Raw genomic sequence first — 25,597 nt, forward strand, 5'->3', positions numbered from 1 at the left:
CTGCTGTCCTGAGAGCTGGCCCTGTCCTCACACTGCTGTCCCGAGAGCTGGCCCTGTCCCCACACTGCTGTCCTGAGAGCTGGCCCTGTCCCCACACTGCTGTCCCGAGAGCTGTCCCTGTCCCCACACTGCTGTCCTGAGAGCTGGCCCTGTCCCCACACCGCTGTCCCGAGATGTCCCTGTCCCCACACCACTGTCCTGAGAGCTGGCCCTGTCCCCACACTGCTGTCCCGAGAGCTGTCCCTGTCCCCACACCGCTGTCCTGAGAGCTGGCCCTGTCCCCACACTGCTGTCCCGAGAGCTGTCCCTGTCCCCACACCACTGTCCTGAGACCTGGCCCTATCCCCACACCGCTGTCCTGAGAGCTGTCCCTGTCCTCACACTGCTGTCCCGAGAGCTGTCCCTGTCCTCACACTGCTGTCCCGAGAGCTGTCCCTGTCCTCACACTGCTGTCCTGAGAGCTGGCCCTGTCCCCACACTGCTGTCCCGAGAGCTGGCCCTGTCCCCACACTGCTGTCCCGAGAGCTGGCCCTGTCCCCACACCGCTGTCCCGAGAGCTGGCCCTGTCCCCACACCGCTGTCCTGAGAGCTGGCCCTGTCCCTGCACTGCTGTCCCGAGAGCTGGCCCTGTCCTCACACTGCTGTCCCGAGAGCCCCTGTCCCCACACTGCTGTCCTGAGAGCTGGCCCTGTCCCCACACTGCTGTCCTGAGAGCTGGCCCTGTCCCCACACTGCTGTCCCGAGAGCTGTCCCTGTCCCCACACTGCTGTCCTGAGAGCTGGCCCTGTCCCCACACCGCTGTCCTGAGAGCTGGCCCTGTCCCCACACTGCTGTCCCGAGAGCTGGCCCTGTCCCCACACCGCTGTCCTGAGAGCTGGCCCTGTCCCCACACTGCTGTCCCGAGAGCTGGCCCTGTCCCCACACCGCTGTCCTGAGAGCTGTCCCTGTCCCCGGTCTGGTCTGGCAGGTGAACACCTGAGCACCTTTACAAACCCACCTTCAGTCGTAGAGCGGGCATTGGAGTTAGGCTCTAAATGAGAATGGTTTCTCATGCATTGCTCTCACGTCCTCAGTAGCACAGGGACAATAACGCCACACGGGTCACTGATCCACAGTCTTGATCCCTGTAGCAGAGACTCCACAACACAGAAAGCACCAGCCACAGACAGGGTTTCCGTCATCTCTCTTACAACAGGGCAAACTTTTTTCTGAATGAAACTGTTTGATTTAGGTACTTTCCGCTTTTTGCTTTTACAACGAAAACGCTAAAATTCAACATTCGTACAGCTCTTCATCCACCGGCAGCTAATGTTTGCAGTTCACCGCCTTGTCGTTTTTAATCTTGCGAACAGACCAGACCTAAACCATAGACAGACGGATAGACATGACTTGTAGTCTCCCGGTCGGAGAACAGTCGAAAACGCCTTCAGTTCTTTAAAGCAGCCTCTGGCGCCACCGTGTGGAAGAGGGGAGAGTTACAGCCGCGCGGAGTAGCCAAGAGACGCTCGCTCCACCGACGAAATGGATCGCGACAGCGTCCTCGCACCCTGATCCCCTTCCTTTCTGATTAAAACAAAAAAATGGTGTGACACGATTGTTGCTCTATGCCCAGACCACTTAATTTCACCTACTCATTCTACTAAGAAATATGGTGAAATTCATATGCTGATGTTTGTTTTATACGTACTTTAAATACGTATAAATACGTATGTCTGGGTATACCACTTCATCCTCTTCATCATTATCAAGAAAACCCGGCCCAGACGGGCATAATTATGGATAGCCGGCAGGTATCTTACAGAACTGTGTCATTTTGGGATATTGTTTTTTTTTACTCTAGATTATTTTTTAGAGTGGTCTCAGAGATACTCTTATCTCCCGGACTGTCGGTCTTTTGTGTGTTTTTTATTGACGTGACTGAAGCTTTTAACTGCGAGCCCAGCAGTTTTGGGAGGTAACAAAGGTATTTATTCCCTTTCACGTCGTTTCAAACATTACACAGTTAGTGTGTGTCGTTATGTTTCGCCCTCTCGTCGCGACCGAGAACCGCTGGGCGTCCTGCGTCTCTTTATTAATTCATGTTTTGTGTTGCAAACTTCTCGAAGCGACGGCCTTTCAGAATAACGCACCCGCGTACAGCATCGCAGGTTGTGTGTTTTTAACAGAAACACTCCTTGTGGTCTCAGACGGTAATTCTGTGGGATTTTCGGAGTCACTCCGGGAGACGCCAATTAAAAGAAACTCGGTTGTTGGTTGGAAAGGGGTTAATTAAGCAACTTCCCTTGAACAATTTGCGTTTGAGTCAGGCGGCGTTCATTAATTTCTGCTCTTGGCCTTGGCACTCAGTGTGAAGCCAACAGTGCGGAGAGGAAATGGAGTAAGTGCTCAGATGCAACTTTGCTGCCCATTCACCGACTAGGGCATAAATAATGCAGCACAGGCTGTACGACAGCTTTGTGCCGAGTGTAGCGATGGGTACTTGCGTTACCGCGCGTCGCCGGCAGAGGGCGGTGGCGCTGCGCTCGCAGGCTGGCCCGGAGCAGGGTGACCGAGGTGCAGTGTTGTCATACGAGATCTTCCCGGCGTGGAAGTGTTTTGCGTCGTGGTCGGTAGGACTGCAGAGACGTAAGGTAATTATACTGAGAGAGGTTTAAAATATTAAAATGTAGGTCTTTTTCAGAGGTCGAAGTTAGCATGGCCGTGCTGATGAGTCCCGAGAAGAGGAAAACTGCCGTCTGTATCCGCTAACGTGAGAGTTGATACAGTGTAGACTAAGCCGCATTATAAGTCTTTAAACGCGGGTTTTCCAGCCCTGGTCCTGGGGAGCCGAAGTCCAGAGAGTCTTAAAGGACTCCTTTTCTATTTTACCAACCGGAAACACGTTGAAGTTAGAGTAAAATCCTGGGTTCGGCTTAAGGTGGCAGGCATTCGTATAAAGGAGCTTCCAGACCTGGCCAGGCTATCCAGCTTTATTCGGGATAAACCCGATTCAAAAACAACGGCCGCAGCGCGTGGGTGCGTTCTCTCCTCGAGCCCCCCCGCCCCCGCAACACCTCCGCCTGGGTCAAAGGTCAGCCAAAGCCTCTCCCATCCTGAGCATTATACCACAGTGAAAATACGACTGAACATGAACTGCAAAATACTGCTTAGCAAAATATGTCTGCTCAAACCAAACATGTCTCGCATTACTGACCGGTGGCGAGTCGCATCGCCAAACGGATTTACAGACGAATTGATCCAGCTCTTGGGGATGTGGTTTATTGTTCACCCCGTAAAACATGGGGCTCCTCCATGATGTAAGCTGCAAACCCCAAAACAGGACTGTTCTTCTTTCTGTCGTGAAGTGGACAGAAAATATGCATATGGTACAAATACGGACTATATATGTGCGCATTTTCTCTCTATACAGTATATGTATATAAGACTGAGTATCTGGTGATCAGCCGGAGATATTTTCTCTGGTGAATGCCGGTAAACTGTAAAAGGACGTGAGAAATCATTGTTCAAATCTTGCCCATGAAAGGCATAAGCTGATTATGATGTGAGAATCTGGTCAGGGCATACTTGGACACTATGAGGACCAGTCTTAAATAGTGGGGCTCGCAGTTCCCCTCTTTTCCTGCCCCGGCCCGAGGCTGGAGGAGACCCAGGCCCTGCTCCTGCTCCCTGGACTGGGGAGAGAGTCACCTGCGGGGACAGGGGGTCCCCAGGACAGCTGCTGAGTGCCCAGGAGGGACCCTGTGTCCGGATGCTGGTGTCCAGGTGAGAGGAGTGGTCACTGAGCAGGACAGGGGTAATGTCTGGGTGTAGGGGGGCGTAGGTCAGTGCCCAGCGCTGTGGTGGAGGTACAGTAAGGCTGCTTGCTTTGAAATAAAAGGGGAGTGGGGGCTTTCAATTTATTACAGCTGACTCCATTGTTTGAGTTGAGTTGTGCTTCAAGTATCTGTTAAGCTGGATGCTGTAACTACACTATACTGCAGGAGCAGAGTGACACCCAACTGTTAAAAATGTAACAGAGTGAGAAAAACTGAAGTACAAAGCCTTCTTCACGTATTCACACTAACAACGTGTATTTCTAAAGGAACAAGCAGAGTTTAGCTGTGGAATGGCACGTACATACAGTACACACATGGGCAGCATCTGATTTCTGTGCGTGTTTATTTAGCTGATGCTTCTATCAAAGACGGCTCACGTCCGAGCCAGTTGTTGAATTGTGAATATTTCAGTGTAAGACGGGGGGGCTGGTTTAACACAAACTTCTCACTCCTCAGGTTTCTGTACAGACCAGAGAGTGCCGAGTGAGATCGGGGCGTTGCGGTGTGTTGAACTGGGACAACGGGCTCTTCTCCATCCCTGCAGCAGGGCAGAAGCGCTGACGTGCTCTTCTTCTTCCTAATTCTACTTCCTTTGTCTGGCGGTTTTATCCAGAGCGAGTTAGTTTTAGCCCGTTTATACGGCTGGGTATCGTACTCGAGCAGCTCGATCAGCTCCTGGCTCCTTGCTCAAGCCCCCGACAGCAGTGCCTCCCCTGGGATTCGAACCCGCAGCCTCCCAGTTACGAGCGTGGAACCCTGACCGCTGCAGGCGCCCGAGGGGCTGAGGAGCAGGAGCCCAGGGGCCTGACAGACCTGCAGGTCGAGAAGGGGTGAGCTTCTTGAAGATGGAGATGAGAAGACGAGGAAGCAGAGTTGAGGGTTCGGAGGAAGGTGGCTGGAGGAGGGTTGAGGACCCAGGCCGGAGGGGGGAGCCGGGCTGTAGCCAGGACCCTCACACAGAGGGGGGGGGTTAGGTTCTCTACTAACAGGGCAGAAACAGGGGTCCGCCTGGGGAGTAGGAGTGTACCCCACCTTCCCCACCCGCCACAACCAGCCTGCTTGTAAAACCTGGATCTTCAGTGACTCCGCCAGCTGGGTGTACTGGGGCAGAGTCCCACTGGCTCCACCATGACCTTTCCCTATCCCTGCCTCTCAGTGATCCGACCCCCCCCAGCCCTCGAACCCGTGCCCTCCTGCCCGCGCCGACCGCTGTGCACTGCGCGCAGACTGCAGTGAGCAGATCGTCATTTTTAATCTGCCGTAAGAACAGAGCTGGGCACGGCTGGCACTCCCTCCCCGCCACGCCCCTCCGTCGCTGTTCCCCAGTGCTATCTGTAGGGTGGAGCGGTGGCTCTGTGGCTCAGGATCTGCTCCTGTGGCTGGAAGGTTGCCGGTTCAAATCCCGCGGCCGGCAGAGGAATCCTACTCCATTGGACCCCTGAGCGAGACCCTTCACCCCAACTGCTCCAGGGGTGCTGTACAATGGCTGACCTTGTGCTCTGACCCCAGGCTCTCTCCCTGTATGTGTGTCTCATGGAAAGCAAGCTTGGGTATGCGAAAAGATAATTCCTCATGCAAGAAATTGTAAAGGGTTAATAATAATAATAATAATAATTGCTTACACTTATATAGCGCTTTTCTGGACACTCCACTCAAAGCGCTTTACAGGTAATGGGGACTCCCCTCCACCACCACCAAGAAAGCGATGTTGTTGTTATTATTATTATTATTATTCCACACCGAGCTGGCGCGTGCTCAACACCCGGGACGACCCTTTCCCCACGGTCTCCCTCCAGACATCCGGCCCGCTCCAGGGTTATCCCTTTCATTCTTGAGCTTTTTCTGCCTCTGCGTGGTGCAGGACACCTCGACGTCCCTGCCATCCGCTGAGCGGGGTGGGGGGTTGGGGGGGCGCTCCGTTTTCTCCCTAGTTTTGAGGCGAGTGTGCACAGTGGAGGCCGACAGCCCCCCCTCCCCTCGGCAGATCCCAGCCAGAGCGCCTTTCACTGCCTCCGCAGAATAGACGTTATTAATTTTAGAAGGGGGTTTTCAATTATTAAGCCGCGTAATAACGATAAATAATCTTTTCAGTTTGAGTTGCGCTTAATTAGTTATCTGTAATTAGCATCATTTAAATACCCAGCTGAGCAGGCTTTGTCAGTTCTTCTCGGGATGAGTTGTACTTCAGGACTCATTTGGAGATTTAATCCATTGTCTCTCGGCTGCCCCAGTTATTCTGCACGGTGTTAGGCTGTTGTGAAAGAGTGTGAACAGGGGATTAAGGATCGAGCTTGGTCAGTCAGGCAGGACAGCGTACCTGTGTGGAGCTGATGCTCTCTCAGACAGGCCAGGCTTCGCTTAGGTCACAGTACTGCCTCCCTGAGGGTGTGATGGCTGCCACCGACTGCCGCTTCACAGCTCTTTAGTTCTGGGAGCGATCCAAGCCTGTGGAGCCTTCTGTGTGGAGTCTGCATGTTCTCCCCCATGTCCACATGGGGTCTCTCTGTGGCCTGTTCTTCGGTTTCCTCCCACCTCCCCGAGAGTAATGCCGTCCGCCGCAAGTTGTTTTCGAAATCGCGGTGCAGAAGCGGCAGAACGGCCAGGCGTGTGACGTCGTCTGGAGATGTCAAATGTCTGAGATCGCCAGCTCCTGTTCGTGGCTGCTGTGCGGGGTCGTGCCGGAGCTGCGCAGGCTGCTGTGCGATGGGAATCTTTGGGTTTTCCTCGGGGGGCCCTGGAATACCGCAGAGACCACCTCCAGGGCCTCTACCAGGAGGATGTGAGAACATCGCTGCTCCCTGGGGTGCAGAGCTCTGCAGTGCACAGGCCAGGGCCAGCCGGGTTAGAGACGCCCCTCAGACCTCTGTGTGGGTCAGCTTGCGAATGGGCTCTGGGGGTGCAGTTTTCGGCGTCTGTCCCCGAGAACGAGAGAAGAGGCCAGAGCCAGACAAGCAGGAAAAGGGGGTTTAATAAAGGAGCGTCTGGACAGTAATATCAGAAGGATTTATTTATTTTTTGAGGTGGGGCACAGTGGGAGGAGGAAAGCTGTTGTTTCTGTATTTTGTTTTGCATTTTTTGAAAGGAGCGGCCGTGCAGGAAAGGAGGAGGATGAGGAGGAGGAGGAGGAGTCGAGGGAAAAATATATTTAGAAAACACAAGAAGTCCGAGTTAAAAAGAGTTTTCTTTTTATTATTAATCCTCAAAATGAATTAGATTTTTTGGGGGGAGAAATCGTTGATTTTTTCCTTCTTTTTTTCCCCTTTTTTTCTCTCATCAGATGCAGAGATGATTGAAGTCCCAGCTGAGCTCATTATCCCAATCCCCCCGACGCTCAGTGAGGGCTTAAGGTCTTAAAGTAACGATTCAAACATGATTTGTATTAAAGGCAACGATCTCCCGAGCTGGAAAATCAAATTACTGAAATCCGAGGGAAAAAAGGAAGATATATCACAAAAATATAATTGTTTCTGACTTTCTAAATCATAGCAAAGATAAAGGACTTGGAACAGCAGCAGCAAAAACTTTTCTGGTTCTCTCATTCTTCTATCAGTGCGACTCTTCCCACGGCCTGTATCACTGAGCTGCAGCAGGCAGTCCGCAGACACACGGGGAGCGGCACAGTCCCGGGTTCGAGCGCAAGTCTGTCGTGCTGACATTAAATCCACAGGCCCATCTCTTCATTCACTGTTTCTATTACAACAGATGTTTGCTTGATGCAAAACAGCTTTAAGATCTTAGTGCTGGAACATGCTGCTAATCAGGTTTGTTCACATGAAGCACTGTTGGTGCTTAAAATATCTTGTTCTCACGCCGGTGGAATCGGCGAGGAACCTAGTCATTTGCAGCCAAATGGCACAAGGTGTTAGCAAAGAAACCAAGGAGAAATTTGAGACTGTGTGTTTCCCAGCCCCATGAGGAAAAATGCAAAGCTTAACATGTTTAAATATGGAAGACTGCCGTTGCACGCGCTGCTCACAGAAATCAGAAGGCAAGCCGAAGGTGGAATACCAGGGTGGCTTTGCGAGCTTCCTGCATTTCCTGCAAGTTTGAGCTCAGGACGGGTATGGATGACGTCGTCGTTATGATGTCATCGTGTCGGCGGGGGATGTGATGTCACATAGGTGTGGGGGAGACGCAGTGCAGTTGCCTGTAGTGCAGAGAGACAGATGGGGGAGGGACGGGGAGCGTCTTTGCTAAACCAAGCAGATGGATGGATGGTTGCAAAACAAAAACCCCAGCGCAACATGCAACTGCTGCAGGAGCTCTCGACCGGCCCTAGCGGGCTTCCTTTCAGTCATTTATAGCTCTCGTCGAAGAGGGGCGCTGTTGTGGATGGGTGCCCTGTGAGGAGGTCTGTCCCGCACGGCTCTTCTCCCACTCTCTTCCGTTTTTTTTCCCCCCTCCCATTTGTTTTAATGGATAAAGAGCTTTGAAGAAGAGTATTGATCGCTGTTGAAAGAAGCAAACCTTCCCTGCGCGCGCCGCATTGTGAGTGCGATCCGGCCCGATCAATAGCGCTGTTCGGAGCCGGTGCAGGTAGAGAGAGAGAGGGAGAGAGATGGGAAAGGAGTGGGAGTAGGGAGGAATCCCCTGGTGGCAGAGCTATGAGTGAAAACAGACTCCGTGGTGAAGATGAGAAAACAAAGGTGAGGGTTCGGAGGAAGACATGTGAGGGGTGGTGGTGGGGGGGGGGGTTTGAGGGAGCAGGGCTGTAGCCAGGATACTCACAGAGGGGGGGTTAGGTTCTCTATTAACAGGGCAGAAACCGGGGTACCCCACCTTCCCCACCCGTCACAACCACCCTGCTTGTAAAACCTGGATCTTCAGTGACTCCGCCAGCTGGGTGTACTGGGGCAGAGTCCCACTGGCTCCACCATGACCTTTCCCCGTCCCTGCCTCTCAGTGATCCGACCCCCCCAGCCCTCGAACCCGTGCCCTCCTGCCCGCGCCGACCGCTGTGCACTGCGCGCAGACTGCAGTGAGCAGCAGTGGAGCCTAGGATCCCTGACAAGGTGGGGAGGGAAAGGCGTGGTTAATTATTCTTCAGCTTTAAGAGAGCATAAAATAAGGTCCGCAGGGCCACCAGCTTGCAGCTCTCACTTGTCACCCTATGGAATGGCTCTTTTTCAATCAGAGAAATGGTTTACAGACAGTCTAAAGCAACACCGAACCAAACACAGACCAGTTGTTCTTGTTGCTTATGTACTTAGTGTTAAGGAAAAAATAATTGAAACTAAATCACTTTAATATCACTTTATTGGCCATATACAATTTCTTGTATTAGGAATTTGTCTTTTTCACATACCCCAGCTTGCTCTCCATGAGACACACAGACAGGGAGAGAAGCTGGGGGTCAGAGCGCAGGGTCAGCCATTTATACGGCGCCTCTGGAGCAGTTGGGGTTAAGGGCCTCGCTCAGGTCCAACGGAGTAGGATTCCTCTGCCAACCGCGGGATACAAACCGCAAACTTCAAGCTACAGGAGCAGATCCTTAGCCACAGAGCCAGAGCTGCTTAACTAACTTTTTAGAATCCTTTGAACAAGCAACAGCAGTGATGGATACTCACAGAGATGATGTGGAGTATTTATATTTTTAAAGGGCTCTAAAAAAGATCAATTCTTGAATTGCTGGCAGTAGTTCAAGGTCATGTCTATCTGAGGATTGAAAACTGGTCAATGAAACACAGAGGGATGATAATAAATAAAGGATGAGTGTGCAACCTGGGGTGACCTGGTTAGTGGAGTACCACAGGGCTGTGTATTAGGGCCAATGCTCTTCCAATCAATTATTTAACATTTATGTTAGAACATTAGTCTGAGTTTGATAATCTCAAACACCCTAGAAGCTCAGAAGATTTAGACAGATTTCAAGTTCTGGGTAGACCCCTGGTGATGCAGGCCTGCCTCATGGAAGGGAGTATTAATAATCATACATTTCTTTCTGGACACTCCACTCAAAGCACTTTACAGGTAATGGGGACTCCCCTCCACCACCACCACTGTGCAGCCCCACCTGGCTGATGGGTGGATGGATGATGATGTTTTTTTGTTTTGCGTTCTCTCTCCTAAATGCTAATAGATCAGACCGACGTTAAGCCGAATGAGCATCTGTGGGCTGCAGACCCTTTCCTGTCATTCAGAAAAACAGGAAGATGGCAACAGGACTCGGATAATGAGTGCACACACTCTCTCCGAGAGGGCCCGGATGGGGCCGGATCTCTGCACGGAGGCCAGGGTGGGGGTGCCAGCCTGCCGCTGAGAGGGGATAAGCAGGCGCTGGGATTTGGGTGGCTTACAACTTTATCCAGAGCTAATGAGGGGAGGCCAGCACCTAAAGCCCTCCGGATCAATAGACAGAGGCTAATAAGGCCGGGAGTTTATAGGCTTAGTTAGGGATCAGAGTAGAGAAAGCAGGCCCTTTCAAGAAGACAGGCCCAAGCTGGGCGACATTATTAGGGATGAGAGGAGGAGATGGGCGCTCTGGGACTGGGGATGCAGGCTTCAGTCTGGATTGCACAAACAGCAGGGAAGGAGGGAGGTAGGGCGACAGTGTTGGGGGAGGGAGTTCCATCCGGCAAGCCTGCTCAGATTCCTGGGAATCTCTTCTGTTGCCTTCTGTGCTTGGTATGTTAATCCCAGATACATTTAACATTAAATACCCATTTACACCTGAGGACAGAGTGCTCCTGCAGCCTGTAATTACAGACCAATTAAGACGCGGCTTTTTTTGGCCGCCTTTAAACAGCACAGTAACCGGGTTTGTACAAATAAAACTGCAAGACCCTCGGAAAACCACTGCAAACACCGAGGGGGGGAAAAAAGGAATGTTTTTTTTTTTTTAAGGATCTTATTTAATGGTAAAGCAGCCAAGAAGCGGAATGAGCAGTGCCCTGTTTCGGGACCGAATTGCTCTTGATGCTGCAGGGGGAGGGGGTGAATCTTCTGATGGGCCTGTGTAGGTGAAAAGGATTTGGCCCCTTCAGGGTTATTTGTGCTTATCTCTGGGCTGATACCCTCTGTCAAGTAATTAATCCTGAAACCCTTCCAGAGGCTCTTCTCTAAGACTGGGCAAATACTATTTTAATATGACAAACAGCCCCTTCTTAAAGAGCCTTGGAAAAAAAAAACGGAAAGACAGAGGAGCTTGGGGTTAAATTCTTTCAGATCATGTACAGATAATAGGACTCATTAATATTCATTGTTTCAGGTACAGCGGAGGTTAAATTTTCCTTACTTCTCAAATCTCATTACTAATGCATGATGCCAATAAGAATATTCAAAGTGCCTGGGTGACTAAAGGTTGATGAGATCCATACCTTTCCACTGACATTTAAACACATTACCATTTCAACACCTTCCTCTCAATCGGAGAAAGAATAAATGGAGAGTTAATCACGGCCCTCAGCTGTTCAAAGTTTCAACCTGATTTTATATTTGTACATGTGGATGATAAGGTACGGTGTGTCGTAGCTGGGGACTGTCCTGTTGGTGTTGCAGCTCTTTGGTCCCTGGCTTTTAAAAGCATCTTCTCTTTCGCTTCCATTATGTGTTGGAGAAATTGGGCGTGGGCTCTTGGTGGGGTGTGAATTGGGAATCTGGGAACTGCTGCTGGGGGTTCTGGGGATGCTTCCCCGATCCCCAGGTCGAAGAGTTCTCCGGTGATCTGCTCCTATGGATCTTTGAGGCTCTGGAGAGGGGCGAGGCTGCTGGGCCCCGGTCCTGTGCCTGCATCCCCCCCGGACAGGAGCAAGTTCAGGAGGCTCGTTTCTCGCTGAGGAGCCCAGGCTCTCCTCTGGCAGGCCGGAGACAGGGGCCTAGGCAGGGAGCGGGAAAGCCTGGACACACCTCGGGGCGGAGCACGGAAGTGCCGTCTCCGATCCCGGAGCAAGAACAAAGGCGCCAATACGTTCATGGCAGTGGTTTGGCGGCAGGCAGCGACACCAGAAGGAGAGTTTCCAACTCGTACGTTTTCTTTTTAAATCAGCAGATGTTCAGAAGGGGTCAGAATTGAACACCCCTGTTGCCCCCCTCCAGCTCGGACCTCTTGCCTTGAATTGAAGCTTTGGAAGCGTGTTCAGCTCGTTTGAATCCTTCAGGATGTGGGGCGCGCGTGCTGAGCCTCTGGTGGGAGGCAGGACCCTTGACCAGACAAACACACCCTGCTGGCCCGAGCCCAGGGCAAACGCAGTGGTGGCCATCTTGCTCCTCTCGATCTCTCACCTCCTCCTCCTCCTCTGGAGAGCTGGATTGCTTTCTTTTTTGTCCCGCTTCTCTGAGCCGCGGAACGCCGCCTCCGTCCTGCAGCCGAGCTCTGGGAAGAGGCAGGGGTGGGGTCTCTCCCCCCCGGCCCCCCCCGGCCTCGCAGCCGATCCTGGTTAGTTAGCTGCTGTCCGTCACCGGGAAGTTCTGAGTTTCCGATGGGACCCGGGAGGTGGGGGGGGGGTGGGGAGGAGGGGGGGCTGTCCAGAATACCACCACAAACTCCGCTCCAGCCCCTCCAGTGACTTGTCACTTAAACGAAAGACGCAGACTGACAGGCGAAAGTCTTTAAAATAACCACCAGCAGATTAAAATTTCATCAAGCTGACTTTCTAAACGATAAACTCCTCTGTCCTCCCAGGCCTCTCTCCCTCACGGAGTGTCTCCCTGTACTGGCCCTGTTTTTTTTTTTTTTTAATCCTAAACGGTGATGGGCAGCTCCCGGCACAAATAATGCATAAACAGCTGTTTTGCCCAAGTAAGCTATCCTTTTAAAAGATTTAGAGCTCTCCCTACTCTCTCGCTGTTAATTCATCAATTTCTTATGATGGCAACAGTTCTCCTTGGCTCTGGTGTTTAAGGACCAATTAGGGGCCCTTCTCTCTCGGGCTGTGGCCGGGCACCTGCACCCCCACATTGTCCACCTGTGGGCCCGTCACCCCCACCCATGTGTCCCCCCGGCCTCTGTACCCCTCGCCCGCCCGGCCCGCCCGCCGTGTCCCCCCAGAGCAGAGGTCCGCTCCCTCCTCACCCCCCGGGAACCCCCCCGGCCTTTAATATTTATCTTTATTAAGTTTTCAGTACCTTTAATAATTCATTTAAAATAATTACTGATCAAAAGAAAGGAAAACACGCATCAAGTGGAATGCTTTTTGCGTCTATCCCTGAGAGCCGGGGTGCTTTTTCCCAGAATCCTGTAAACAACGTGCCGAGCGGCAAGGCTCTTCGGACACTGTACTGTAAACAGGCGCCGTCCTTCGGATGAGACGTAAAACCGAGGTCCTGACTCTCTGTGGTCATGAAAAATCCCAGGGCGTTTCTCGAGAAGAGTAGGGGTGTAACCCCAGTGTCCTGGCCAAATTTCCCCCTTGTCTTTACCCATCATGGCCTCCTAATAATCCCCCATCTCTGGACTGGCTTCGTCACTCTGCTCTCCTCCCCACTGAGAGCTGGTGTGTGGGGAGCGTACTGGTGCATCATCCAGGTGGGGGTACACACTGGTGGTGGTGGAGGGGATCCCCATTACCTGTAAAGCGCTTTTGAAGTGTCCAGGAAAGTGCTGTATAAGTGTGAAGAATTACTATTGTTGCTATTGAGATAGGCATGCGTATTTATTGTGATGGATCATATCGTTAATATTGTAACTGGAATAAGCTTCAGGTGATCGCGACAGCGTGCATTTCTAGATTTGTCAGCATCCCTGTTCTTTGGCCCCTGAATTTTCAGCCAGGGTGGGGTCTAGCTGGGACGGTGGGGGAGGCCTGGCATAGTTGCATGGTGTAGAGGAATGTCACAGAACAGGAGCAGGAATTAGGCTTGTGAACCCTGGACAGCCCCTGTCTATGCCAGAATTCCTGACAGCCCTGTACTTGAACTGGGCTGGAGGACTGTGTCCCCTGTGCTGGTCTCTTTCCCTTCAATATCTCCTGTCAACAGCTCCACCACAAGACAGGTCGTTCCGTTAGAACAGCCGGTTTCCTTTCTCTCTGCTTTTTTCGGCGTCTTTTCGGAGTGCGTTTTTCATTATTTGCTTTTTTCTGTATGCGAGCGTGATCGCAGTGTTTTGCCGCTCAACACGGTGGCTGTCGGGGTTGTGGTTTTTTAACCCGGCGTCGATTCGCCCATTAGCCAAATCGTTTTTAATTGGGAGAGCCGAGCGCACAATGTATTCTCACGGCTGCCAAATCAACACTAAAGACTTGTAAGTAATTTGTCGAACATTGCCGATAATGGGCTACACGGAGGAGCGGCGACATAAATGGGGGGATTGCTCTTTGTTGTTTTTTTTTTTTAAAAAGGCCGACGGTTGGAGAAGGAGGAAGGGCGGAAAAGGCGGGTGGGGATTAATGAATGATGCATGAGGTCCACGCGGAAAGCAGGGAGCGCGGAGGGAGAAGCGGCTTCAAAGGCGAAGGCTGTTGGTTTTCCTGGCCTATCCGGCGAGCAGGGAGGTCGGGAGGGAAGCCCGGGGGAGCAGCCGGGGAGCGGGGAGGGTACCCGCAGCTGGGGTCAGCCCCGGGCCCGCTCTCTCTCTCTCTCTCTCTCTAATGAAGCCCCCGGTCAGCGGAGTGACGGGCAACCGTCTGCGGTCCCCGCGCGCCTCGCCTCGCCTCGCCCGGGCCCCGCGCGAGCCCCCCAATCCCGCCTTTGATTCCTGCATTCCGAAACAGCCGGCCGGCTCCAGGCGCGGGCAGATCAATTAGAGCCTCATTATTCCTAGGATGACGATGACGACGACGATGATGATGATGATGATGATCAGGAGTCGGTTTGCGCTCGACACGTGCGTGAGCGCGCGCGCGCTCCCAGACCCCCCCCCCCCGCGCCCCGAGTCACGTGCGCACGGACCGGCTCTTTAAAGTTTCTCCAAGTCGCTGTCGGGGGAGCCCGCGCGGCGGCAGCGTGGATGTTTTAAATAAACAATTTAAAACCTCGCCGCGCTTTATTTTTAATGTGGCTGTGTCCGGTATATACAAACACGCTTTTGAAAATCTGTGAGCATTTTTTCGTGATTCTTTAATTTTTTTTTAAAGTTTAGTCTCCTTCTCCTCCTCCTCCTCACCCCCCCCAACAAAAATCACTTCTGCAAACCTTTGGGCGGCACAGCGGCTAATTAAATTAGCAGCTAAATTAAAACTTGATTATTCCCCGGACGCTCGCAAAGATGTGTTTACACAGTAGCATTTATCTTTTTTAAAACAAACTGCTTTTCTCCCTCTTTTTCACCCGCGCGCCTCGTTTCTCCCTCACGCGGTCTCGAGGGAGCGTCTGGATGGCTGTGAGGCAGCTCGGCTTTAATTACGTTAATTTAAACACTTCCCGAGTCCTTCTGATGAGGCTAATTACGTCTCCAGCTCCACTCCGCTCCTGCTTCCGTCTGAAAGGGGGGGGGCGGTTGGGTTCTGTGACGCACCCACCTGCAGTCACCCCACCCCGGGCACCCCCTGCCCCCATCCCGCCCCTCTCGTCCCGTCCTGCAGCGGCGCCATTTGATTGACAGCTGTCTCCAGGAGAAGGGAGAGGGCCCGCACCTCCATCCGCAGTGGACTCTCAGAACCCTTCCCCCCCTTTCCTGATCAGGGGGCGCCCTGAGTCTTCGGATGCGGGGAGCAGATTCCAGCGGATGGCGGACCTTCAATAATTCACTAGGATACAGCGCAGACAGAGCCACTAATGGCGTATCCAGGTACGAGCGCCGGGCGCGGGCCCGCAGTCATGTGGCTCAGGCCTCTCCGCGCTCGGCTGGGGCTTGAGGGGCTCTGGGGGTCACTCGGTGTCTGTCTCTTCGGCGGGGGGGGCGGGTTAGGGTCTCGCTCTTGCGTTGCAGTCGAACAGGCCTGGTCTCCCGGCAGCTGCCCAGTGGTGTGGACTCTCCCCGCCAGCCCCGCGCCGCTGAGCAGCTCCACAGGAGAGGGCAAAAACACAGTACAGACAGATAGATACTTGATTGATCCCGTGAGGGAAATTGCAGTGCAACAGCAGCTTTACACAGACAACACAGCCACAGTGTAACGAATGATACAATAATAATAATAATAGTACAATACATACAATCCAATCAGTACAGTGAAGGTGCACTAAAAGAGTTACTCACAGTCCGGACACACAAAGAACAAACTAGAACAGAACAGTACGCAGAACAATCGTATCGCACACATGAATATAAATATAGATGTAAATATAGATATAGATATAAATATAAATGTATTGCACGGGTCCCTGGCATATATTGCACAAAAAACGCTTGTAAACGGGAAAAGAAAAGAAAGAGAACAGATGTAGCAGTAGATGTGTAGATGCGTTCAGTCCAGAAACAGGTCACTGGTGAACAGATCATTGCTGAAACTCTTAGGAGCTCACCTAGCTTTTCCCCGGGAAACGTGCAGGACTTGGGATCAGCGTGTTTGACAACATCGCTATTGCAATTGGATCAATTCCATTAGACAGCGAGGGTGACGCCGAGCTCTGCCTGGTCTAACCTCCAGCAAGGTCGGTCAGATCTGGCCTTATTACAGAGCGTGGCGTCTCCGCGGAGCAGCTCTGCTGAGCTGACGTCGGCACCCCTTCCTGCTGCGGGCGCCTGCTGGGGCCCTGCAGAGTTGGGTCTAGGAGGAGGAGCAGCTAGTGGGGGAAAAAAAACCAGGAAAACGTATCCAAAGGAGAGGAGGTCATTCGGCCTCTCGGGCCAGCTGAGCAGTTGGCGATGAATGGATCCAAGAATCTCCTCCAGCAGTGTCCCGAAAAGCAGCCGGGGTGTCAGGTTCAGCGACGCGGCTCGATCCATGCTCCCACTTCTCTTCGTGTAAGCACAAACCCCCCCCCCCCCCCGTTTTCCGATCTTTTGCGCGGTTTTCCGACCCGTGTCCTCTGGTGGGAGTTTCAGCGGTGGCGCTGCCGCAGAAGTTGGTCAGTGGATCTGAGGATGCCGAACCCTCGTGTCAGGTCACCTCGCCGGCTTCACTGCTCCAGGTTAAAGGGCTCAGGTCCTCCAGCCCGTCAGTGCGGGACTTTCCAGTACGTGTCTGGTTTCTCCTCTCTGGACAGGGGCCAGGGCAGCGGTATCTTTTCTGTAACAAACTCCAAGCGAGGTCAGACTATTGTGTTATTCAGTGTTTGCGCCGCGTCCCCTGATACATATTGTTGTCTTTCAGCTGTGTACTGTGTCATTGTGTTTGCATTTTCCTTTGCTGCCCCACAGTGCCTAGAAGACGTAACTGAGGTCTCGACCTTACCACCCTCAGATCAGAGCACAGCTTTTATTTATAGCAGTGGCACGGTGCTGGTGGGGTTCAGCTGGGGCCCCGGGTTTGGGTCAGGACCTGGGGTGCTGTCCACGTGGAGTTTGCATTTTCTCGTCTGTGTTTGCATGGGCTTCCTCCCTCAGAACCAAGGACGTGCAGGTGGGTTCATCGGCTTCTGGGTGTGAGTGTGTGTGCATGGTTGTGTCTCAATGCCCTGTGATGGACTGGCGTCCTGCCCAGGGGGTACCCTGCCTTGTGGCCGTTACTTGCTGGGAGAGGCTCTGTCTCCCCCCACCACCCTGAGATGGATGAAGTGGTTAGAAAACAGATGTGTTATTATTAGGATTATAATTATTATGCTGGATATTGAGTAGGTGAAGGAACACATCCCAGTTGTCGCTGGTGTTGCTCGCTCCCAGGTCTCCGGGGCCGCGGCAGGACGTCCGCGCTCGTCCACGCTCCTCCTGGAGCCTCCTCTTGCCCCGCCGATCGATTCTGGCTCGGTGACTGTCCCCACGGCCGTGTCCTCTCCCGCGCGGCGGTGTCTGTGTCTGTGTCTGCGTCAGCCATGCGCGCGGAGGCTGACGAGGCCCGGATTCCTTCCGCCGGGCGGCTCCGCGGCGGCGAGCGTCTGGGAAGGTGCTTTTGGAGGGTAGGGGGGGGGGGGTGAAGGGTTTTTTTCTGTAAGTAGCTGATTATAAGCCTGGGATCTGATGGGACCTGATGCAGGTACAGAGGAAACCACTTCTCCACTCTCTCTCTCTTTCTCTGTACAAAACATCTCTCTTTTTGCACTTCGGCGAATTGCCAGGAGAAATGTGGCCCTGCTGAGTCTGCAAATGTTTATCCTCCTTTTCTTTTTTTACGTGCCATTGGGCTTCCCATGTAAAGGCTTTTGTGGTTAACTCCTGCATCATTTAGCAGGATCCCACTGAGAGGCTGCAGGTACTGTCCCGGAGCGGCAGGGCCTGGCGCAGGCAGAAGGCTTGTACCCCGGTCTCCTCTTGTTCCCTGCCCCCGCCAGTCTCCCTCTCTGCCTTTTTTTAGCTCGTGTCAAATATTTTCAAGACGCCAGGACAATGCACTCGAGCGCCTCGATCGGAGTCCTTCGTGTTCGGCTGTCGGTAATTGGGGTCAGACTGTCATTAACTGGGGTTAGATTGTCGGTAATTAGGGTTAAGGTTAGATTGTTAGTAGTTAGACATAGACTGCCAGTAATTAGGATTAGGGCTAGATTGTCATTAATTAGGGTTTGATTGTAATGAATTAGAGTTAGAGTTCCAGACTAGGTAAGAAAATCATATTTGACACTGCCTGCTAAATCACCAGGAAGAGCTGTAAGTTTTTTTTTCTTTACAGAACAGGTGTACAGAGCGAGGGTGCAGTTATTAACAGCTCGAGGTGGGAGCAGTAAGGTGCAACACTTAAAAGTGTGAGCACAGGGATCAAGGTCTGGCTTCGTGGAGGAACAAATGCAGACTTGGGGTAGAAATGACGTAATATTCATAAGTTTTGCCGTCAGTAAGTCTAGTCAGATGGGTCCAGAGCAGCGAAACTCTCTAAGCAATGACCTTGTCCAAAAGTGTAGCACTGATTCACATTTGTTTACATTTATCTGTTTCTGTCATTTCTTCAGTTTCTGTAGCCATTCCCACACTCTAATTGACAGAGAGACGGAGTGGCAGTTTGTTCATGATTATTATTGTGTTGGAGGGGGAACACATCCTGGAGGAGACACAGGCCTGTTATACAGGAGGAGAGGTTACAAACGACAGGCCCATCAGGCCCGCTTGGTCGTCGGCAGCTAATTGATCTGAAGATCCGATTCGGATGTTCCTTGAAAGTAGCCAGGGATTCGGCTTCAACAGCAGGGCCGGGCAGCTTGTTCCACACTCCCACCCCTCTTTGTGTCGAGAAGTGCCTCCCCTTCTCAGTTTTAAATGCACTTCCGCGTAGTTTCCCCCTTGTGGCGCCCTCGTTTGTGTTGCGCTGTCCATCCTTTGTTGCAGTTTGTGTTGGGCTTGTGCGTTTGTGTGAGCCGGGAAGGCAGAAGGGGGGTGTTTGGGGAGTTGTATTTTCTGCTTTGCTTGTTTCCCAGGAACTGTCTCCTTATCGCCAGTTTTAATCTGACTAAACAGGATAACCTGCTCTTCATGAAAAATGAATGCCCCTTCATTCGGCGGGACCTCTGTCCCCTGGGGGACCTGTGAGTGGAGGGGCTGCAGGCTTGGATAGCCCGAATGCAGCGGGCGTAATTAATTCCGCTGTAAATGAAATTTGGTTAAAAAGAGAGATGGAGAGGAGGAGGAGGAGGGCGCTGGCCCAATCAGCGGGTAAGAGCTGGTCAGGCAGGAGATTGCGCTGTAAAATATTCATCAGCCTCCCTGTTTGAGCAGCGAGCACGCCAGCCAGCTCCGGAAAGGGACACGGCCACTCAATATTTCATGAAGAACCCTGGCCCAGACAGAGGCCTGCGCTGCCTTCCCCTTTAATGCTACATGCAGACAGCCTCCCCTTTAATGCTCGCTAGCAGGAGCAAGAGTGGGGGGTCCTGAATTGTGAGCTGGCTGCGATCCTGATGCAGCGGGAGAGAGGGGCGTCGGGCAGCATGGGAGAGCACAGGGGCTGGGGGGGTGTGAGGACACTTGTGACTGACAAGCTCCCTGGGCCTGATAACCTTTGACCTTTAGCTTGCCTGATCTGTCAAGAGAGGGCAAGATGGTTGGGTTGTTTTTTTGTTTGGCACTCTGAGAATTGTAACAAGAGCCGTGTTTTTACATACAGTTTGTTTTTTAAAAAATGTTCACCTTTTTCTTTTGTAACACAGGACAAATCGGAAATGATTGGCATCTTTCAATCAACTCATCTTGGAGCTATTCTATTCACGTTATAAAGCAGGGGTGTCCTGTCCTAGTCTTGGGGGGGGCTAGTGTGTCTGCAGGTTTTCTAAGCACTGTAGAGCTGGGAGATGCTGCAGTTGAGCCAGGTATCATCTGAGTTACGAGCTGGAGTCGGAGAGAAAACCTGCAGACACACTGGCTCTCCAGGACCAGGACAAGACAGCCCTGCCGTAAAGGAGGGGGTGAGGACTGTAAATGTCTTCCTCCAGGGCAAGGGCTGTCAGGCCATCCTCCATTTGTCACAGTGTGAGCAGGGGTCTGACGGGGCCAATTCTGGGGCATGCTCTCAGTGGTATCGTGAGAAACTTCACCTGGAGGACACAACTGGAAGCTACAGGGAAGTGCATTTAAAACTGAGTGCACGTCTCTACTACAAGGGTGGTGGGAGTATGGAACAAGCTGCCTACCTGTCACATTGAAGCAGATACCCTGGTTTTCTTTAAGAAATGGAAGGATGGGATCCTTGGATCCATTGGTTACTAAAAGGACCTAGATGATAAGAATGGCCGCCTCTCATTTGTAAATGTGCTTAAGTTCTCATACCCTGGCTGACTAAAGTCCAAGCAGGGCTTGCAAAAATGCACTGACACTACTTTGAATACTTTCCAGTAGATTTGGTCTGCAAACAGGTGGGAAAAGATTGAGTTATGCTCCGTCATCCTCATGAATTAATGATCAATTTATTCCGAATACACAATGAAAAGTGTATTAGCAATTCAGTTAAAAACAATTAGCAGAATTTGTAAATACATAAGCAGGTGTGTGAGAAAAAACCTTCCCTCTCCTCTGAGATGCACCACTCTTTACAATTCTTCCCGCAGGATGTTGATTAATCAATATGAACTCCTGGATCCTTTCTCTTCAGTTTCTGAGTGTTAATCACTTCATTCAGCATCATATGAAACCCCTCTTGGAATACCTACTCTGAATAGGTGGAAAAATCATCTTAGGAGAGCTCTTGCTATCCAACTCCTAACCCTATCTGTGTCATTACCCTGGCTGCGGAGTGCTAGCGCCTGACCTTTGACCTCAGTGTGCGCACTCGGTGTCCTGGATTGTCAATAATTGATGGCTGTTTGTCTCCTGCCTGGGGATCAAGCCTCACCTGCAGCAGGCCTGGTTCAGCACACAGGCACTCATTGATTTTGTTACTGATACCTGCTCTGACAGCCAATCACCCAGGCGACTGGAGGAACATAGCGAGGCCGTGGAGGAGTTCGAGCAAGCTTCCTGCTCTCTCTCCTTCTCTCCTTGTACGGTTTTCTCTCTTTCTCTTCTTATTATTCACTGTCGGTATCCTGCTCTTTGTCCTTTTGCATCTGCACTTCCTTCCTGCTTTTGTCACCTGTTTCTTTCCCCTTTCTCTCTGCCTGGCTTGCTGGCTGCCCGGAGGAGTCAGTGCTCCTGTACTCCTGTCACAGTATTCCAGGCCCGTGTGCCCGTGTTCCGGAATTGGATTTGGATTTTTTTTCACTCCCCTTGAAAACTGTAATGTTAATGTTTATTGATGCTAAACTAGTCACTAGTCAGTTCCATTCTTCACCCCTCTGCTCTTCTTAGTACCACCATCCACGGTCTCCTCTATATATTGTAATTGTGTCTTATCTTGTGTATTCTCCTTATTTATTGTTGTTGTCATCCTGTCAAGCGCTTTGAGAAGCCACCTTTAAAGGCGCTATATAAAATAAAGTTGATTATTATTATATTATTATTACTAATACAGCTCCTATTGCTCAGCAGTTTATTCCACGTCGGGTTTTGGAAGCTGCAGGCCCTTGTAAGTATTCTGCTGAGGAAGCAGGACAGATCCCTGTGTTGTGTTAATTTCACTTCTATTTCACTTGCGTATTTCAGATTTCAACTCTACATCCTTCAGAGGCATATATGTTTGAGATAAAATAATGCATTGGAAATATCCAATACCTGGAGTCAGCCTCCAGACTAGCCAGCACCTGGTCAGACCTGAGGTGGATCAAAATCCTCTGTAATTGCTAAAAATGAAATGGACACTCGTGTCAGTTTTGTTATGTACGTGCTGTGGGTGTACTACGATCCTGTTCTGTGCAGCTCAGACATACCTCCTTCGTTTCTTCTGCTTGGATATGGCAGCCGTTTGTATGTACTGTCTCCTGCTGAGAGGGGATGAGTGGCTTGTCTTGCATGTCCATTGCTGTTCATTAGTAACAGTAGCAGGATTCCTGTCAAATGGACGGTTCAAGGACAGGGTGTACAGAGTCACGTGCAGGATGGGAGAGGCTCTTCAGTGAAGCCCAGTTGCTCTCGGCGGTTCCGTTGTCCAGTTGCCACCCCCCCCGCCCCCCCCATTCCCTGCGCGTGAAACGGCTGTGTTCCTGATCGAAACGAGGCCCGGAAAAAAAGGCAGAATACCAGCAGCCCCCAGCTGTTCGTCCGTTAGTGTTTGTTTAGGCGTGTCTCTTGTCTTAATTTCGCTGAACTGTTTGCCGAGCGGCGCAGCCGAGCGCGCGCTGACAGAAGGTGTGAATTATTGATCGCGCTCACCCCCACCCCCCCTCCGATGGAGAGCGACGGCCGGGTCCATCTCGTGGGGGTTACCGGGCCGTACGCCGCACTGGGTCAGCGCCACCGAGGAGCGAGTGGCCTGGCTGCCTCTGCAGGGGAGAGACGGAGAGCCTGGCTTTCAAAGTGCCCGATCTCACCACCCCGGGGTCTGCTCCCCCTCTCCCATTCATTCACGGACCCGTGTGCCTCTTCTTCCTATGCTCCTGCAGAAGAAGCAAACTCACGTTCCAAACCGTCCTGCCCAGCTGGGAGGAACTCAGAGCCGCCTGAGTTTCCGAAGACGGAAGTACAACTACAGCGACTGGGACAGGAGGCTGCATGAGTGCTGGAGGGCTGGCTGGGATCCCTGGTTCCAGGTGAGCAGGAATAAACCTGGAGTTACAGAGCCTGCAGAGCCCTGTGTTCAGCGCTGGGGAGAGGCCACACACAGTGCCACCTATACACCCACACACAATGCCAGTTTAGAGATGCCAGGTAGCCTTACTAACAAGTTTCTGAATTGCGGCTATGGATGAGGTAAGAGAACTCCCCACAAATGCAGGGAGAACATGCAAACTTCACACGTAGAGTCTGCACCGTTTACCACCTCAAACGAAAAGGGTAAAAACAATTGAACTTTTTGGTGTTGGAGGTGAATATGGAAATCCTGCAGGTATATTTTGTTGGCAATCTGATGAGCTTTCCTTTCTGGCGTTCTGAACCCCTGTCTCCTGGCACGTGCTGTAGGCAAGGGTTAGAGAAATCTGTACGAGGGAGGATAAACAGGACGGACTGGGCGTTTCTGAAACAGGGTCAGTAGTCTGGCTATTTTCGGAGGGATCCCACAGGCAGGGCATCAGTTTAGCGCCTTGACCATGTACCAGAGACTGATGCCGGAGAAGGCAGCAGCACTGTATTACTCCAGCCTGCTCTATCTACTTCCTTCATCCCCCAACAAAGCAAAGTTTAGCTTCGTGCATATTTGATGAAAGTGAGAGTCATTTTTGTATTTTATCTCAGAAGACATCGGCAGGTTTATTTTCTTCCACGCTTGGAGCTTTTAACCCAGAGAACCTGCTTGCTTATCTCCTCCCAGCTTACCTCTCTGCAAAGAAGGAGGACTGCTGTGCTGTGGTGACCCCCTCCTCACTCCCCTTCCATCCTGAGATCCTTTTTACTGTATGTCTTCCTGGTACTTTAAGCTCCTTCTTCTGTGCTGTGCAGAGGAGGGAGGCTTGTGGTCCTGGTGATTAGCTGTTTATTTTTTCATGAAGCCACTCAGCTGGGTGGCAGTCCCCCTCCCTCCTCCTCTCTTCTTTTTGCTCTGAGGTGCATTGATTTCTCCATTAGGCAGCACTCCAAAAGCCACCCCCACCCAACACCCCACACTCACCAACCCCCCCCCCCTCCCCGGCCCCCGAACTCCTTGTGCCTTTCGGTCTTCCCCTTGGTCGCTGGGCCTCTGGGGAGCAGCCCTGAGAGAAGATTGCTGTCAGCGTGTTCGCTAATCTGACACATCGCTGCCGATCACTGTACCTTGACAACACAGTCGCAGCCAGACCTTTCCCTCACGCTGCTCCGCGCCCCCTGCTGGCGCTGCCTGGAACTACAGCTCCAGCAGGCCGTCTGGACCAGGCCCAGGTCCATTGCATTCTTGACACAGCAGAACCTCCGGCTTGGATATTTCTTTAATCAATTTGACTTTGTTTGCCATAAACTGCCGATGCCTATTTTAGATCATTGCTTGAAAAGCCTATAGCTGGTTCTAAAGCAAGGACTAGAATGTTCTGCAAAGCAGGTTTAATTCCTTTCCCAGGCAGTTTCACAGAGAAAGGGAAGGTGGTCTCTGACGTTTTTATGACCCCTCTTCATCGATCTGCATTTTCCTTTGCATCGTGATGACTCTCTGTGACCAGGTTCGCCAAACAACAGGATCTGTTTCTTGCCATGCAAGTAGTGACAGTCGCTGAATGCCCTGAAGAAAATGTTGAAGTTTTACTTTTTTGCTGTGCTGGGGTAAAGTGTGCAGGCAAGACAGTGATGAGACAGGTATCTGAACATTAATGACTGCAGCTCGACAGCGACCTGTTATTGTTGTCATTTGTGTTGTGAAAAGGATAATGCTCTTTCGTGATTCAGCTAGTAAGGGCTCAGTGTGCAAGTCTGTGGCCCAGCTGTTGTGGGTTCGAGCCTGGGTAATGTCACTAGCTGACTGTAGTAGAGGTTCCCCGGGCCTTGAAGTGCAAGTGGAGGAGAACCACCAGTTTGGTTGGGTGGCTGTCAAATACACAGGGATGCTCATAGTGAAACAGAGACTTCTGCAATTCACAGGGACATCAGTAGGGGGCGCTCCAGTGTGTCGGAGGAGATAAGAGACTCTGACGGGTCAGCTGGGCCCACGTTCTGCCCTGCAGTGGACAGGAGTCTGGTGATTCCGCATGAGGTGGCAAAGTAAAAAATTCTTTCAATGTGAAATGATGCAAAATCTTCACTACTTCATATCAACCTAAAATTAAAATCAAAATGTTCTGAAAACCAGGGCCGCCCTGTGATGCCTTTAGAAATCCTCCCCGAAACACGGGATGTTGTTTTGGAGGAGTTATTTTTCAAGTTGTATCTGTAAGACAGCACCTGTTTGGCTTAAGAAGAGTCTGAGGTTTGAAAGCAGGCGGCCTGCGTACTGTGTCTGCTCATTCTAATGGTGCTAATGACAACACACAACGCTGCTCGCGGATCAATGGAAGATCAATGGATCTACAGGCACGCACGTCTGATGGAAGGTAGACAGATGTCTGTGACTCCTGTTCCCAATACTGTTCCAGTGATCATAAAATAAAAAAATCTCTGGCCCCTTTAGAGCATTCATCAGTCAATAAAGGATGTCTGAGAACACAGTGACAGCATGGCAGTGTCAGTGGTCTCTTGAAAAAAATACAATATGTCATCGGCATCAGTAAAGTGTCATAATAATGTGTCATGCCTATACCACTGTGCATTCCCAGGGCAAACAAGCCAGTTAGAAAGGATAGTACAATCTAAAGCAGCATAGGATTTCTGGTCTGGCACGATACACACTACTGTTTTGTTTTGTTTTATCATCTGCATTCTCTTTCAGAAGCTTTAGAGCAACAGGAAGTCTGGA

The 25,597-nt window shown here is 51.5% G+C and overlaps 2 long non-coding RNA genes across 2 annotated transcripts; both read left to right on the forward strand.

Annotated features, from left to right (window-relative positions):
* Positions 1–2,540: 2,540 nt before the first annotated feature.
* LOC148653952 (uncharacterized) lies at positions 2,541–7,336 on the forward strand. The gene is made up of 2 exons (XR_015924889.1): positions 2,541–2,630; positions 7,093–7,336. It is a non-coding gene; the product is annotated as an uncharacterized LOC148653952 (long non-coding RNA).
* A 4,941-nt stretch (positions 7,337–12,277) lies between these two features.
* Positions 12,278–24,990, forward strand: LOC148653953 (uncharacterized). Its single transcript, XR_015924890.1, has 4 exons — positions 12,278–15,480; positions 21,790–21,902; positions 22,686–22,832; positions 24,787–24,990. It is a non-coding gene; the product is annotated as an uncharacterized LOC148653953 (long non-coding RNA).
* The last annotated feature ends 607 nt before the right edge of the window (positions 24,991–25,597 follow it).

Source organism: Lepisosteus platostomus, chromosome 10, assembly GCF_059453375.1.
Source record: "Lepisosteus platostomus isolate fLepPlt1 chromosome 10, fLepPlt1.hap1, whole genome shotgun sequence".
NCBI lineage: Eukaryota > Metazoa > Chordata > Actinopteri > Semionotiformes > Lepisosteidae > Lepisosteus > Lepisosteus platostomus.